General features: G+C 45.4%; 1 protein-coding gene across 9 annotated transcripts in view; it reads left to right on the forward strand.

Annotated features, from left to right (window-relative positions):
- Nucleotides 1-14132, forward strand: part of SYCP1 (synaptonemal complex protein 1) — a 327903-nt gene that overhangs the window by 187555 nt on the left and 126216 nt on the right. The gene's annotated exons all lie outside the window — the stretch shown is intronic.

A 14132-nucleotide genomic window follows, 5' to 3' on the forward strand; every position in this document is an offset into this window, starting at 1 on the left:
AAGCAGTTTAGGTAAAAGATTTTCCAAGAATTGTACAGGATCTCCCCCTTCAATATTTTCAGCCAGACCTAAAATTCTGATGTTCTTTCTTTTTCCTCGGTTTTCCATATCCACCATTTGATTTTTTAAAGCTGCTACTTCTTTTTTATCTTTATCATATTCTTGTGTGAAGGATTCAAATTGTTCCATTTTTTCTTCCATCACTGCCATTCTCTGTCTTTCGGTTTGGATCTCTTGTTTCATGTTGAGAAGTTCTTCTTTAACTTCAGAGATTTTATTAGCATTTTCAGTCAGCATCAGTTTTATTTTGAACAGTTCAGTCATAATATCGGACTTTTCAGAGAGTTCTTCAGCTTCCATCGGGAAAGGCACACTCGATGGTGACAGGGGAGTTACTTTTGTTCTTTTTGCTGATATACCCGATGTTGAAGGCTTTTCAGATTTTCCCTGCTTTATACTTGCCATTTCCGATGTTGTTTTATGTTATTTTTATATCGATCAAGCAAAGTGAAAGTTTTATTTTTTTTCCGTTTGTTGCCTGGATACGAGGAGCGCTGCGGTTAAGCTGCCATATTGTGCGCGCTCCAAGCCACGACTTACACACACAAAGTAAAAATTAATCACTCAAAAAATAATAAAATATATGCCCTCTGAAAACTGATACAATAGATAATAATCCCCCTCCTTTACAAAGCTGCGCTAATGTTTTTAGCACTGGTCACGGTGGTAACAGCTCAAACGCTCATAGGAATTCTATGAGTGTTGGAGCTGTTACTGCGGCGGTGGGTGCTAAAAATTTTAGCACGGCTTTATAAAGGAGGAGGAATGTGCTAGAGTTTGGGCTTTATCTATTCTGTTGCTGCTGTGAGCTTTAAATTTTGATAAAACCAAAATCTATTTCAGTTCTCCCTCCCTTTTTCCATCTTATCCACTTTTAGAGCTCCTTTTACAAAGCCGCACTAGGAGGCAGTAGCGGCTAGCGTGTGTGGCAATTTAGCGTGCGCTATTCCTTGCATTAAGGCCCTAGTGCGGCTTTGTAAAAGGAGCCCTTAGCTCTTCTAAATAGCAAGCCTCTCCTTCCTGCTGCATCCTGGGATTCACTGGGAGGGGTCTAAGTCCCTGATTGGTCTAGCTGCCTAAATTCCCTCCTTTGGGAGGGGCCTTATGCACCTGGGCCAATCAGGATACACTGGGAAGGGGAAAGCCCGCCATTTTAAAGAGGTTTAAAGGGTCAGGGGCTCATTCAGGTAGGAGGGAATGGGCATCTCTCTTGCTGATTTCATGTGTGTATGTGTGTGTGGGGGGGGGTGTCCTCAGGCAGGAGGAAGTAGGCATCCCTCCTGCCGAAAGGTGTGTCTGTGTGGGGAGTCTTCTGCCCACCACTGCTGCTGCTGCCCTCATTGCTGGCTGAGCTGATCGTGGCGGGGAATCCCAGATCAGCTGAGCCTGCAAGACTCCCCAAAGCTGAAGTTTTGGGGCGTTCTGCCGGCTTAGATGATCAGGGAGTCCTCTGCTCCAATCAGCTGATGGCAGGCTGCAGACTATTGTTTGGATCCTCCAGCAAAGATGGGCACCAGAAATGTAGGTTAGAGTTTTAAGGGCCTACATTTCTGGCACCTATCTTTCACCTACATAGGTGCTTTAGGCCACTTAAAGTCACTTCCAGTGTTGGCCTTGCCTACTTTTGTGTTTGGTGACCTAAAGCACCTATGTAGTATGACAGGGAAAATCCTGAAAACAGAGAAATCCCTAACCTGAAGCAGATTCTAAGAGAGATAGTTCCTGTCACAGGAGACATATCTAGGGTTAGCAAGCCAGTGGCAAGCCCTAGAGTATTTAAAACTGGACAATACAAGGTAGAGCAGCCAAGAAAGAAGGGTATTTCTTCCCTTCAAACCTATTCAACCTTTCTTAAAGAAGCTACTAGTCCACAGAGGAAGCCTCAAGGATCATTTACAACATTAGAAAGCTCCCAGAAAAGGGATGGAGTAAAGAAAATGCCCCAATATACAAGTCAGTTTACTATTTCTTTCAAGACACCCAGCACTAGAGAGCTTCAGCCAATTAGGTCAGCCACACATAGTAAGCCAATTAAACAGATAGAGACGCTGAGGGAGGAGAGCTGCTCAGAACACTTGGTGAAGGGGAAAGCAGGCAGGAGGCAGAGCAAGCCAAATTGGGAGGCTTGATGAACCTAAGGGTTCTTGGATCCTGGTATAAGCTGTCCTGAGGAAATCCCAGAAGAATATATGTCCACCTGTTCAGGGACAGATAATGGAGCTTATGAGGGAGAAGAGCCCATAGAATTTGAGGGTAGTGATCCAGGGAGCTTAGGAGAAGGAATATGATTTGGGATCCAAGTGAATGAGAGATCAGTGTTTTGCAGCTGATGACATGGATAGTGTGCTGACTAAGCTAGAACTGTGTTTTAGTCTGAGAATATAGAGGGCTGAAGAGTTGTTTTGTATATGTAAGATTACAATGCCAGAGTTCAGAGTGTATGATAAGTTTAAGTGAACTGATGATTACAGAGCACAGCCCTTGCTAGCTCAGGATTGAGTACCTTTGAGATGGGGGATGGGATCAAACCGTTTTCCTAAAGAATCAGCTTAGGCAGAGGCAGGCTCATGGAAGCCAGACAATCTGCATAACTTTAAAGCAAAGTCTTGCCAAGAAGGCTAAGCAGGGCCAAATATTCCCAACCCTGTTTACAGCAAGAAAGAGAGAGGTTAAACACAAACCCAATGTTTTAATTTCCTATAGAAACCTGACAAGTTGCAGCCTATTAAGGGGAACATTTTGGGAGGGATTTTGAGCCAATTTTCATTTGGGTGGCTAGTTCCCTTCCACTGAGCATAAGTATTTGGAAATCACTCAGTAGTGAGGTTTATCAAGAATTTTTTTTTTTTTTAAATAAATTTTTATTGTTATATCATAACAAACTCAAGCAAAAAATACAAAATATAAAGAAAATAGTTCAAATTAAAATACAAATATTGGCAAGCCCACATTATTGAGGGTTGACTAATCCTATCGCAATTTTATCCTCCAGAAATAATATAAGAAACTAAACATCAATATTCAATAAATTATAACACCAGGCAATAAATCTCTATATTCATTCCTTCTCAGCTTTTGCATTAGTAACAGGTAATATATCCAATTAAGGTTTATCTACAAGAAAATTCTCTAAATGAACTGGGTCTAAAAATATATATCTAGTGTTCTGAAAAGTCACTAAACATTTGCAGGGAAACTTAAGAAAAAATGATGCGCCCACACCCAAGGTTCTCGCCTTGAGTTGCAGGAATTTCTTCCTCCTGTACTGTGTCTGTCTAGAGACATCTGGAAAGATATTTATCTGTTGACCACAGAACAGGGCATTTTTGTTCAGAAAATACAATTTAAGTATATCTTGTTTCTCTATTTCAGTCATAAAGGTGACTAATAATGTTGCTCTCTTGGCTATATAATCTTTTGATGATTCAAGAAATTGGGAAATATTTAAATCAAGCAAGGCATATTGCTTCGAGAGCCTGTGGAGTCTGTTTGTAAAAAAAAAAATCCTGAGGTAGTGCCGGTCTGCAGGATTGCTTCCCTGTCAGTTTACTGTATTTTACTGTATTTTTGCACTAACCGACACTTTTTCTCCTAGCTAGGTCGCGTATGGAGCCATTGTGCCCTTCTCCGGAGGAGTGGGACACAATTTGGTCCAGCCGCGAGGCACTCGCGGCCGGCCTGAACTCGGCGGTTTTGGCCGGTGTTGTCATGGAGCTCTGTCGGCAGCGACTGCAGGTATCCAGAGCTCCCCGGCCTTAGTGCCTCATGCGCCGGCTGAAGGCAGTGAGGTAGCCCGGTCTGCTCTCCCTACCTCCGGAGGGATTCCCCAAACTGCCGACGGTAGGGGAAAAAGGATTCCCTCTCAGCTGATTTTTCAACAGCTGATGCCAGCTTGTCTGCTTTAGCATCTGGGACAGTTTAGGTTTCCCAGCCGCTACAGGCCCTGGAGGGGTTATTTTTGGCGGGATCTTCGCCATTTTGACAGACAATTCCCTCCATTTTGTCTGCAACCTCAGGTGACCTTCCCCCTGTATTGCAAACATAGGGGCAGGTTTCAGCAGGGACCCCTGCTGGGGCAGGGAGTCCCTGGGGACCCCCAGGGTTTTTTTTTGCCACAATTTAATTTCTTTGTGCAGACAATTGGGGGTCCCACGTGCACCTGGGGGGTTTCGGGGGTGGTTTCCCTCCGCGCCCCCTGTGGCTTTGCCTCCCTCTTTTCGATTGGCATCCCCTCTTCCTCCTCCCTCATCCAAGTGCCCACGGGGGGCTTGGATTGCAAATTGGTGGTCGGAGGAGTGTATTGGCGTGATTGAGGACCTGACCATTTTGGAGGGCTTCCAGGATCCTCTAGAGGGGATGCCCACTGGCAGCGGGGCGTCGGTTTTCCCGTCTTCCAGAGCAGATGCGTCCATGGTGCACTTTTTATTCAGAGGGATGAGCTTTTAGACCTGATGTAGCAGGTCTCCTTGGTGCTGCTTTTTTGAAGTTGCACCACCGGAGACCCCGCGTATGGGGGCCCCTCTGCTTCAGGGGTTCTGTCCTGTTTCCCGCACTTTTCCTGTGCGTCAGGATTTTCGGGATTTTGTGCTGGCGCAGTGGACTATGGGCGCCGTTTCGGTTGGTGCGCGCCTTGGCTCATGGGTATCCCATCCCGGAGGGGGATAGGGCTATCTTAATTTCGCCAGTGGTGGACGCGGTGGTCTCTGCACTTACTAAACGGCATACCGTGCCTGTTACGGACGGTTCTGCTCTTAGGGTCTCTGAGGAGTGTACATTAGAGACACTTCTTAAGTATAATTTTGATGTCTCTGCCTTGGGGGTCCAGGTGGCTATTTGTGTGGGGCTGGTGGCTCGCACCGTCTGATGACTGGTCCTTAGTGGATCAGGAGGTGGTGAAGATTGAGATGACTGCCTCATTCCTCTCGGTTGTTCTTTGTGACTTGGTGCGGCTAAGTCTGGGGCTTTTGGTGGCCGCACGCTGTACCTTGTGGCTTCGTGCTTGGTCGGCAGTTGCCGCGTCCAGAACTGAACTTTCCAAAATTTCCCTTTCGGGAGTTGTTTTTGTTTGGAGAGGACTTAGATATGGTGGTTCAGACTCTGACGAACTCTAAGGTGCCCCTTTTGCCTGAGGACCATGCCTGCCTGGCATCTCGGGTTGGCATTGCCCGGGGGCATCTGCGGGAATTTCGCAAGTTTCACCTGGGGCGTGGGACTGCTTCTTTCCAGGCTTCCGGTTTTTCCCCGGGGTCGGTTGGCTTAGCGCATGCAGTCCTTTCAGGGGGCCCTTCGGGGGGCTGGGAGTTCCCCTCCGGTTCCCCTGCTGCCCGTCCTGCACGATGGCTCTTTGCCGGCGTCCCCTTTGGTTCCTGTGGGTGTCCGGCTGTGCAACTTGTTTCCCAAGTGGGCCGAGATCACATCCAATCGGTGGGGCCTGGTGGTGGTGCGGGTCGGTTATGTTCTTGAATTTTGCCCGCTCTCTGCCGGATCTTATCTAGCCTCTCCATGTCAGGTGACATGGGAGACGCTAGCCTTTCGCCAGACCCTTCAGCGCTTGCTAGATCTCAAAGCAGTTGTCCAGTGTCCCCTCAGGAGTGCGGCACCGGCTGGTACGCCATTTCCTTTGTGGGGCCCTAAAAGGAGGGGACCTTTCGGCCCATCCTTTGTTTAATCCGGGGTCAACAGGGCTCTCAGACTTCCCTTTTATTTGAATGGACACACTACAGTTCAGCCGGGGGAGTTCCTGACTTCTCTCGCTCTGGTGGAGGCCTACTTGCCTGTTTCCATTTGGGCCTCTCATCAGCTCTTTCTTCACTTTGCGATGTTGGGTCTGCACTATCAGTTCTGTGTGCTTCCCTTGGGCCTGGCAACAACTCCCCGGACGTTCACCAGCATTAAAAACATTTCTATTCCGAGACGCCTTTTGTTAAATTGCCACTTTTCTTTCTTTTCCTTTTTTTTTTCTTCAATTTTTTACCTAACCTATTGTTTTAGCCTTTATGACTTATCTATCCTATACTTATTGTAGTTCCTCCCCATCTGCCCTATTGTCGCAGTATGTTTTGAGTAAGTCATCTGTTTTCTTTAATTGGTATGACAACATCTATATTATATCATTTAGATCACCATACATCCGTAATTTTGATTTCTCTTGATCTATCGTCTGCCTTTGACACTATTGATCATAGGCTGTTAATAAATAGGCTTCAATCAATTGGTTTAACTGATCAAGTTCTGCTTTAGTTCCAGTCTTACTTCGATAACCGTTCATCGAATGTCTCTTTTAACGATGCCACCTCAAACAGTTATTCACTGCCTTATGGAATCCCCCAAGGATCAATACTTTCTCCTATTTTATCTAATATTTTCCTTGCTCCTCTGATGACATTGTGTCAATCTATTGGATTTACAGTATTTGCCTATGCAGACGATATACAACTATTACATCCAATCAATACCAAAAATCCTCAAGAAATAGCAGTAATAAACGATAAACTGAATCAAATTCATTATTGGCTAGAAACTAATAAACTAGCTTTAAATATTCAGAAAACTAATGTTATGCTCTTCCCATGGAAAGATTGTGAAACACTTCTCTTTCCTATCTCTATTAAAGGCATTTCTCTGCAGATGACCAAAAATATCAGGATTCTAGGAGTAATATTTGATAATAAATTATCATTCCACGATCATATAAGCCAAGTGGTTAAATCTACTTTTTACAGACTCCGCCAAATTCGATCTGTGTCAAAATTTTTATGCGCACAATCCTTGAACATCTTACTTCATTCCCTTGTAATCTCTAAAATTGATTACTGTAATGCCTTATTTAAAGGTTTGCCACAAAAAGAGCTCAGGCATTTACAAATAATTCAGAACGCCTCCATTAAAATTAAAATAATTTATAAAGCCAAAAAATTTGATCATGTTTCACCACTACTCAAGGAGGCACACTGGCTCCTAGTAGCACATCGCATTGTATATAAACATTGCTTACCTTTAAAGCTTTAGAATTCAAAACTCCTGCCTTTATTTTTAGAGTCTTAATACCTTATACTACTTCTAGATCTCTTAGATCACAAGATCAACATTTATTGGCTATCCCCTCGTTAAAAGTTATTAACACAAGGCGCAATACAATCTTTTCAATAACAGCTCCTCAGTCCTGGAATGATCTCCCACTCTATTTAAGACAAGAAAAAAACTTGGACAAATTTAAGACCAAACTTAAAAGTTTTTTATTTACAGATGCTTTTAGTGATTAAAATTCTTCTACACTGCCAATCTAATTTTCTTCGTCAATCGTCATTGTCTTCCTTCCTAATGTACTTCCCTCGAATTATTGAATTTAACAATGAATGTAACCATTAAATAACTTCCCTTTTGTTTTACTATTATACGTAGAAATTTTCAACCTAAATGTATTGATATCTGTATAAGTAAGTTTACTTTTCTTACCCAAATTATTGTATGTCCGAATAATATGTTACCTATACTTTTGAACAATTTGTACATCGCCTAAGAATTTTGAATAGGCGATAAATCAAGCTATTTAATAAACTTGGAAACTTGAAACTTGGAAACTTAATTTGTTTTTATGTAATTTTATTATGTTAACCGCTTAGAAGTTGGATTAAGCGGTCAAACAAATTTTTAATAAACTTGAAACTTGAAACACCAAGGTGATAGTGGTCGTCGCGGCGACATTGCAGTTGGAGGGCATTCTGGTGCACCCCTACTGGGATGACTGGTTGATTCGGGCGAAGTCGTTGCAGGAGAGTGCCTGAGTTACGGCTCGGGTGGTTAAGTTTCTCCGGTCACTGGGCTGGATGGTCAACCTTTCCAAGAGTCGGTTGGTTCCAGCTCAGCATCTGGAGTACCTTGGGGTTCTATTCGACACCTCCTTGGGGAAGGTCTTCCTTCCAGGGGCCCGGGTAAGCAAATTGCAATCTCAGATTCGTCTTCTTTTGGTGTCCTGGTGTCCTCGGGCACAGGATTTCCTCTAAGTCTTGGGGTCGATGGCAGCGTTCCTGGATGTGGTGAAGTGGGCTCGGGCCCACATGTGACCTCTTAGGTATGCTCGCTCTGGAGGTGGTCATCCCAGAGGCACAGTTTGGAGGTCCCTGTCCCTCTGTGAGGCTTGGCGCGCTGCAGTCTTCATTAGTGGCTCCAGACCTCTCATCTGGTCCAGAGGGTGAGTCTGGATCTATCGCAGTGGACGGTGCTTCTCACGGATGCCAGTCTCCTCGGTTGGGGGAAGCTCAGTGTCTAAGTCACTCAGTTCAGGGCACCTGGTCCATGGAGGAGGCGTCCTGGTCGATCAACGTGTTGGAGACCAGAGCCGTCCGTCTGGCGCTGTTAGCCTTTCGCTCCCTCTTGATGGGCAAGTCGGTCAGCGTCCTGTCTGACAATGCCACAGCAAGGCTTATGTCAATCGGGGCACCAAGAGCACTCAGGTGGCGCAGGAGGCGGCTCGGCTCATGCCTTGGGCGGAGCCACGCCTTCTGGACCTCTCGGCCTCTCACATAGCTGGGGTGGAGAATGTTCAGGTGAATTTCCTCAGTCACATCTTAGATCCCAGAGAGTGGTGTCTCAGCCCCATGGCTTTTCAGTTGATAGTGCAGGCTTGGGGTCAGCCGCTGATGGACCTGATGGCCACGAGTGGCAATGCTGAGGTGTTCCGCTTCTTCAGTCGTCGCAGGGATGGATTGGCCGAGGGTCTGGATGCTATGGTTCAACCATGGCCAACAGAGGGGCTGTTGTGCATGTTCCCTCCGTGGCCATTAGTGGGCAGAGTTCTTCTCCGCATTGTTCGCCATCCGGGTCTGGTGGTTTTGGTAGCTCCAGATTGGCCTCGACATCCGTGGTACGTGGATCTGGTGACACTAGTGGCGGATCCTCTTTCTCTGCCTCCTTTGGATGACCTTCTGACTCAGGGTCCCATTCCCTTTTTCGACCCGTTTCCCTTCTGTCTTACGGCTTGGCTTTTGAAAGGGGTCGCCTTGGTAAGAAGGGATGTTCAGATAGGGTGATCTCTACACTCTTGGGGTCCTGGAGGCTTTCTACCTCTCAGGTTTCTATGCGGGTTTGGCACCTCTGAGGGGTGGTGCCAGGTGTGGGGAGTGGTCTCTTTTCGCGCTTCTCTGCCTAACATCCTAGAGTTCTTGCATGATGGCCTGGATAGATGCCTGGCTTGATGTTCTCTCTGGGTTCAGCTTGTGGCCTTGTCAGCCTTTCAGGGGTTTGTGACAGGTCAGCGTTTGACAGCCATTCCTGATGTGATTCGCTTTTTGCGGGTGGCCAAGTTGCTCGGGCCTCCCGTGCAACCCTCTGTTCCCTCTTGGAATCTCAGTCTGGTTCTCTCTATTCTGGTGCACCCGCCCTTCGAACCGTTGGGCGGCTGCTCTTTGAAGGACCTTACTGTGAAGGCAGTCTTTTTGGTGGACATTTCTTCCACTAGGCGTGTTTCTGAGCTACAGGTTTTCTCTTGTAGGGCTCCCTTCTTTGAGTTTTCTAGGGAGCAGGTTGTCTTGAGACCTGTTCCTTCTTTTTCTGCCTAAAGTAGTTTCTCCTTTTCATGTCAATCAATCTGTGGTCCTCCCGGTCTTGGGTAGTCGGGAGGGCTCTTCTGAGCAAAGACAGCTGCGCAAGTTGGATGTTGGTCGGGTCCTTCGCTCTTATGTGCAGCGGACCCAGGAGAACAGGAAATAAGATCATCTCTTTGTCATTCTGACTGGTCCTCATAGGGGGGCTGGCGCTTCTAAGGCTACTATTGCACGCTGGATCAAGGAGACTATTGCTTCTGCTTCTCTTCTGGGGCAGAAGCCCATTCCGGAGTTTCTCAAAGCTCATTCCACTCGGGGTCAGGCGGCTTCTTGGGTTGAGTCGCTGCTTGTGCCTCCAGTGGACATTTGTAAGGCTGCGGTTTGGTCTTCCTTGTATTCCTTTGTCAGACTCTTTCGGGTAGATGTTCTGCGCGTCGGGACGCAGTGTTCGGTGTGCGTGTTCTGGTGTCAGCCCTTCGGGGGTCCCACCCGTGTGAGGGACTGCTTTGGTACGTCCCATTCGTAAAGATTAACCTCTACTGGTCTGGAGAGTGCTAAAGAAGGAGAAATTAGGTTCTTACCTGCTAATTTACTTTCTTTTAGCTTCTCCAGACCAGTAGAGGTCCCCACCCTGTCTGTTATTGGTGTGTTGGTGCTGTTGCGCGGGCAGTTTTGTTTTTTGCTGTGGGTTCTAGTATTTTTCTAGGGCCGGGGAGAATTAAAGAACAGCGGCTGTGGCTCAGCTGGCGTAGCCGACGAGCTGTGGGGACATTTTCCTTCTGGTATTTCTCCTCTGCATTTTCCAACAGCATTTGGGTATGTTAGTTGTTACTCTTGTTCGGAGTATTGTTTATTTCTGTTTCCAGTTCTTAGTTCTGCTTGGCTATTCGGCAGACTGATGTAAATAGAGAAGGGAGTATATTATATACTGTCCCACAGTTCTGTTTTCAGTCTCCACCTGATGGTCATGATTGGATATATACCCATTCATAAAGATTAAACTCTACTGGTCTGGAGAAGCTAAAAGAAAGTAAATTAGCAGGTAAGAACCTAATTTCTCCTTCGTAGCGTTTCTTCGTGAACATGTAAAGAGACCCATCCTAAGTTTTCACTGCATCCTACATCAGGAGGCGCTTTGTGTTCAGATGTGTGGTGAAAAGCTTGGTGAAGTGATGTCGCTGGTCATTCAGATGGTCAACTTTATTGTTGGCCGAGCTTTAAATGATTGCCAGTTTAAAACACTGCTGGAAGAAGTGGGGAATAATTATCCTGGTCTGCTTCTGCACAGCAGTGTGCATTGGTTGTCAAGAGGGAAGGTTCTCAGCCGTTTCACGGCTTGTCTGAGCGAAATCCAGACTTTTTTTGAAATGAAAAATGTCGAGCATCCTGAATTAGCTAACACTGAGTGGCTCTTGAAGTTCTACTAGCTCGTGGACATTACTGAACATCTGAACCAGCTCAATGTGAAAATGCAAGGCGTTGGAAATACAGTCTTATCCCTTCAACAAGCAGTATTTACATTTGAAAACAAGCTAGAACTCTTCATTGCCGACATTGAAACAGGTCGTTTACTACACTTTGAAAAACTGGGGGAGTTTAAAGATGCATGCACAGCAAGTGACCCTGCTCAACATCTTGATCTTCAGCAGCTAGTGGGCTTCACATCTAATCTCCTGCAGTCATTCAAAGCGCGCTTTGGGGAATTTCGTGAACACACTCGTCTTTTTAAGTTCATCACCCATCCACACGAGTGTGCAGTGGACAGCGCCGACCTGAGTTACATCCCCGGTGTCTCCGTCAAAGATTTTGAGCTACAAGCTGCTGACCTGAAGGCCTCAGACATGTGGGTGAATAAGTTCAAGTCACTGAATGAAGATTTGGAAAGACTTGCACGACAGCAAGCAGAATTGGCGAGCAAACACAAGTGGGGAGAAATGAAAAAACTTCAACCGGCGGACCAGCTGATTGTCAAAACTTGGAACGCGCTTCCCATCACATACCACACACTGCAGCGTGTGAGTATTGCTGTACTGAAAATGTTTGGCTCTACGTATGTATGTGAGCAGTCTTTCTCACATCTAAGGAACATTAAGACCAACCTACGATCACGTTTAACGGATGGAAGTCTCAACGCCTGCATGAATCTTAACCTCACCACGTATCAACCAGACTACAAAGCCATCAGCAAAACCATGCAGCACCAGAAGTCGCATTAATGGTAAGAAGTACTTTTATTTATCATTGGTTAGGAACAGCATAACAACGTTATTAAAAAGAATTCAGAGACTTATTCGTACTTTAAAAGTGTTGGTCTTACCTAAAATGCACACATTTAATTGTATTTAGGTTTAAAATGTAATGCCGTGAGAGCCATACAATATGTTTAAACTTTAAACATATTGTATGGCTCTCACGGAATTACATTTCAAAATATGTGGCGTTTATGGCTCTCTCAGCCAAAAAGGTTCCCTACCCCTGATCTAGGAGAATAAATGCAGTTCAAAGCTGAACTGGACTCAAGTTATTGAGAGTAGAGAATGACATGGTGACAAAATTCATCACCGTTCCCGTCCCCGCAGATAACCACGGTAAACCATCTTCATGTCATTCTTTAAGGAGAGAGGGAAGAATCAGAGTATGAATGGCCACAACCACTGACCCGCAATCTTTGCTTTGAAGAATGCTGGTGTAGAAGGACTGAGGCTGAAAGAGACACTAAAAAATAAAATGGGATTATTTTCCGCGGTTATCCGCGGGGACGGGAACGGTGATAAATTTTGTCACCGTGTCATTCTCTAATTGAGAGTATTAGTATAAGCCTTTCCCCTTGGCCAATCCAGTCTTTGCTCGGCCTGATGCCTACGTCTTGGCAAGAAGGCCTGACCAGCTGGCGGGCTTAGGTTTCCCGCCACAGTAGGTGCAATTCTGGTGCCTCAACTTTGCCGTTTTTTGCCATTTTTAATGGCATGTTTTCAATTAATTTAGGTGTTGGTAGGGCACCTAGTGGTGCCTAGGTTTAAGTGCTGGTTTTAGAAATTCCCCCAAAACTTATATATGTAAGCAGGATGTATGAGACTACATTACACACAATGCACTGCTCACTTGTCATGGCAGGAAAAGACTACAGCACTACAATTCTAAGAAATGAGGATAACATTAAACACATCTTAGAGCAATGTCATAAAACTAGTGTGAGGCTGCTTGAGGCAGAACATCAGATGACTTTGAACTTTGTATACTCTTAATGGAATGTAGAAGTCCCTAATGTAATGTAGGATAGCACAGAGCTCTGCCCTTTTCCCCTTGTTTAATATATTCCTTAGTCCACTACTTATATTAATTCAAGGCTTTTGTTTAAACACGTTTTATTACACTAATGATATTTTGATAATTACCAGAGTGAAACATTCTACTTTAGACTTGACTGTATTGCAAAATTATTTATAAGCTGTAGCTGAATGGTTGAAATCTCACTGGTATTAAATGTGAAATAAAACGAAAACATCATGGATCACTGGCCACCTTACAAAATAGTACTGTATATACTCGAATATAAACCAGGATTTTTGGGCGCGAATCCCACGAGAACTTGCGGCAGCCTATCAAGGAGCGGTGCAAGGCCGGCCGGCAGCACGAAAAGCTTGCTGCTGCGTGCTGGCCTGGGTGTACCACTGGCTACTTACCTTTACAATCTTCTGGAGGATTTCAGCGCAGGATACACGCTGGACCACCAGGGACCAAACAGGTACATGAGGGAAGGAGGGAGGGTGGTAATTGTTAGTGTTGGCCGGGGCAGGAGACGGGAGAGATCCCTCCTGTCCCAGCCTACCACTAGGTGGCTTAAGTTAAGGAGAATAGTTACTGGTAATCTGCTGGCTGGGTTAGAGGGCAGAGGGGAGTACGGGACAATCAAGCCATTGTGGCATCACTGTTGAGGTTAGCTCTTTTTAGGGGGAAGAGGGTACAGGGAAGGAAGGTGGGACAGTGTTCAAAGCCTGGCAGGGAGGGGGGGACAGAATTTAGAGCCTGGCAGGGAAGGGGGCTTGGTTCACAGCCTGGTAGGGAATGTGACTGAGGGCAGGGAGGGAAGGGGGCTGGGTGCAGAACTTGGCAGAAGGAGGGCATGATGGAGAGGACACTGGGTGCAGATCCTGGCAGGTCATGGCATCTGAATATTAAGTCCCCGACTTATATTCAAGTCAACCATTTTTCCTCCTTTTGGGGGGGGGGAAATGAGGGTCTCGACTTATATTCAGATTAACATATTCGAGTATTTACAGAACTTTTTAAGCTGGAGTTTTCCTGCATTGACTCTATCAATAACATGTTTTATGTTTATTAAAATGTTATTGTTCTGTTTAAGCTAGGTAGTATATGTAGTTAACAATAAAACAAAAAGAATTCAAATTCAGAAAATAATTCCATCTTTCAGATAAAAAAAGACCTATCACGTTCATTACAAAGAACATTTTCACATACAAGATTATATTGCCAATTACAGACGTATCAATAGATCTTTGCCTCCATGTT

Source organism: Geotrypetes seraphini, chromosome 13 (genome assembly GCF_902459505.1).
Source record: "Geotrypetes seraphini chromosome 13, aGeoSer1.1, whole genome shotgun sequence".
In the NCBI taxonomy this organism is placed as follows: domain Eukaryota; kingdom Metazoa; phylum Chordata; class Amphibia; order Gymnophiona; family Dermophiidae; genus Geotrypetes; species Geotrypetes seraphini.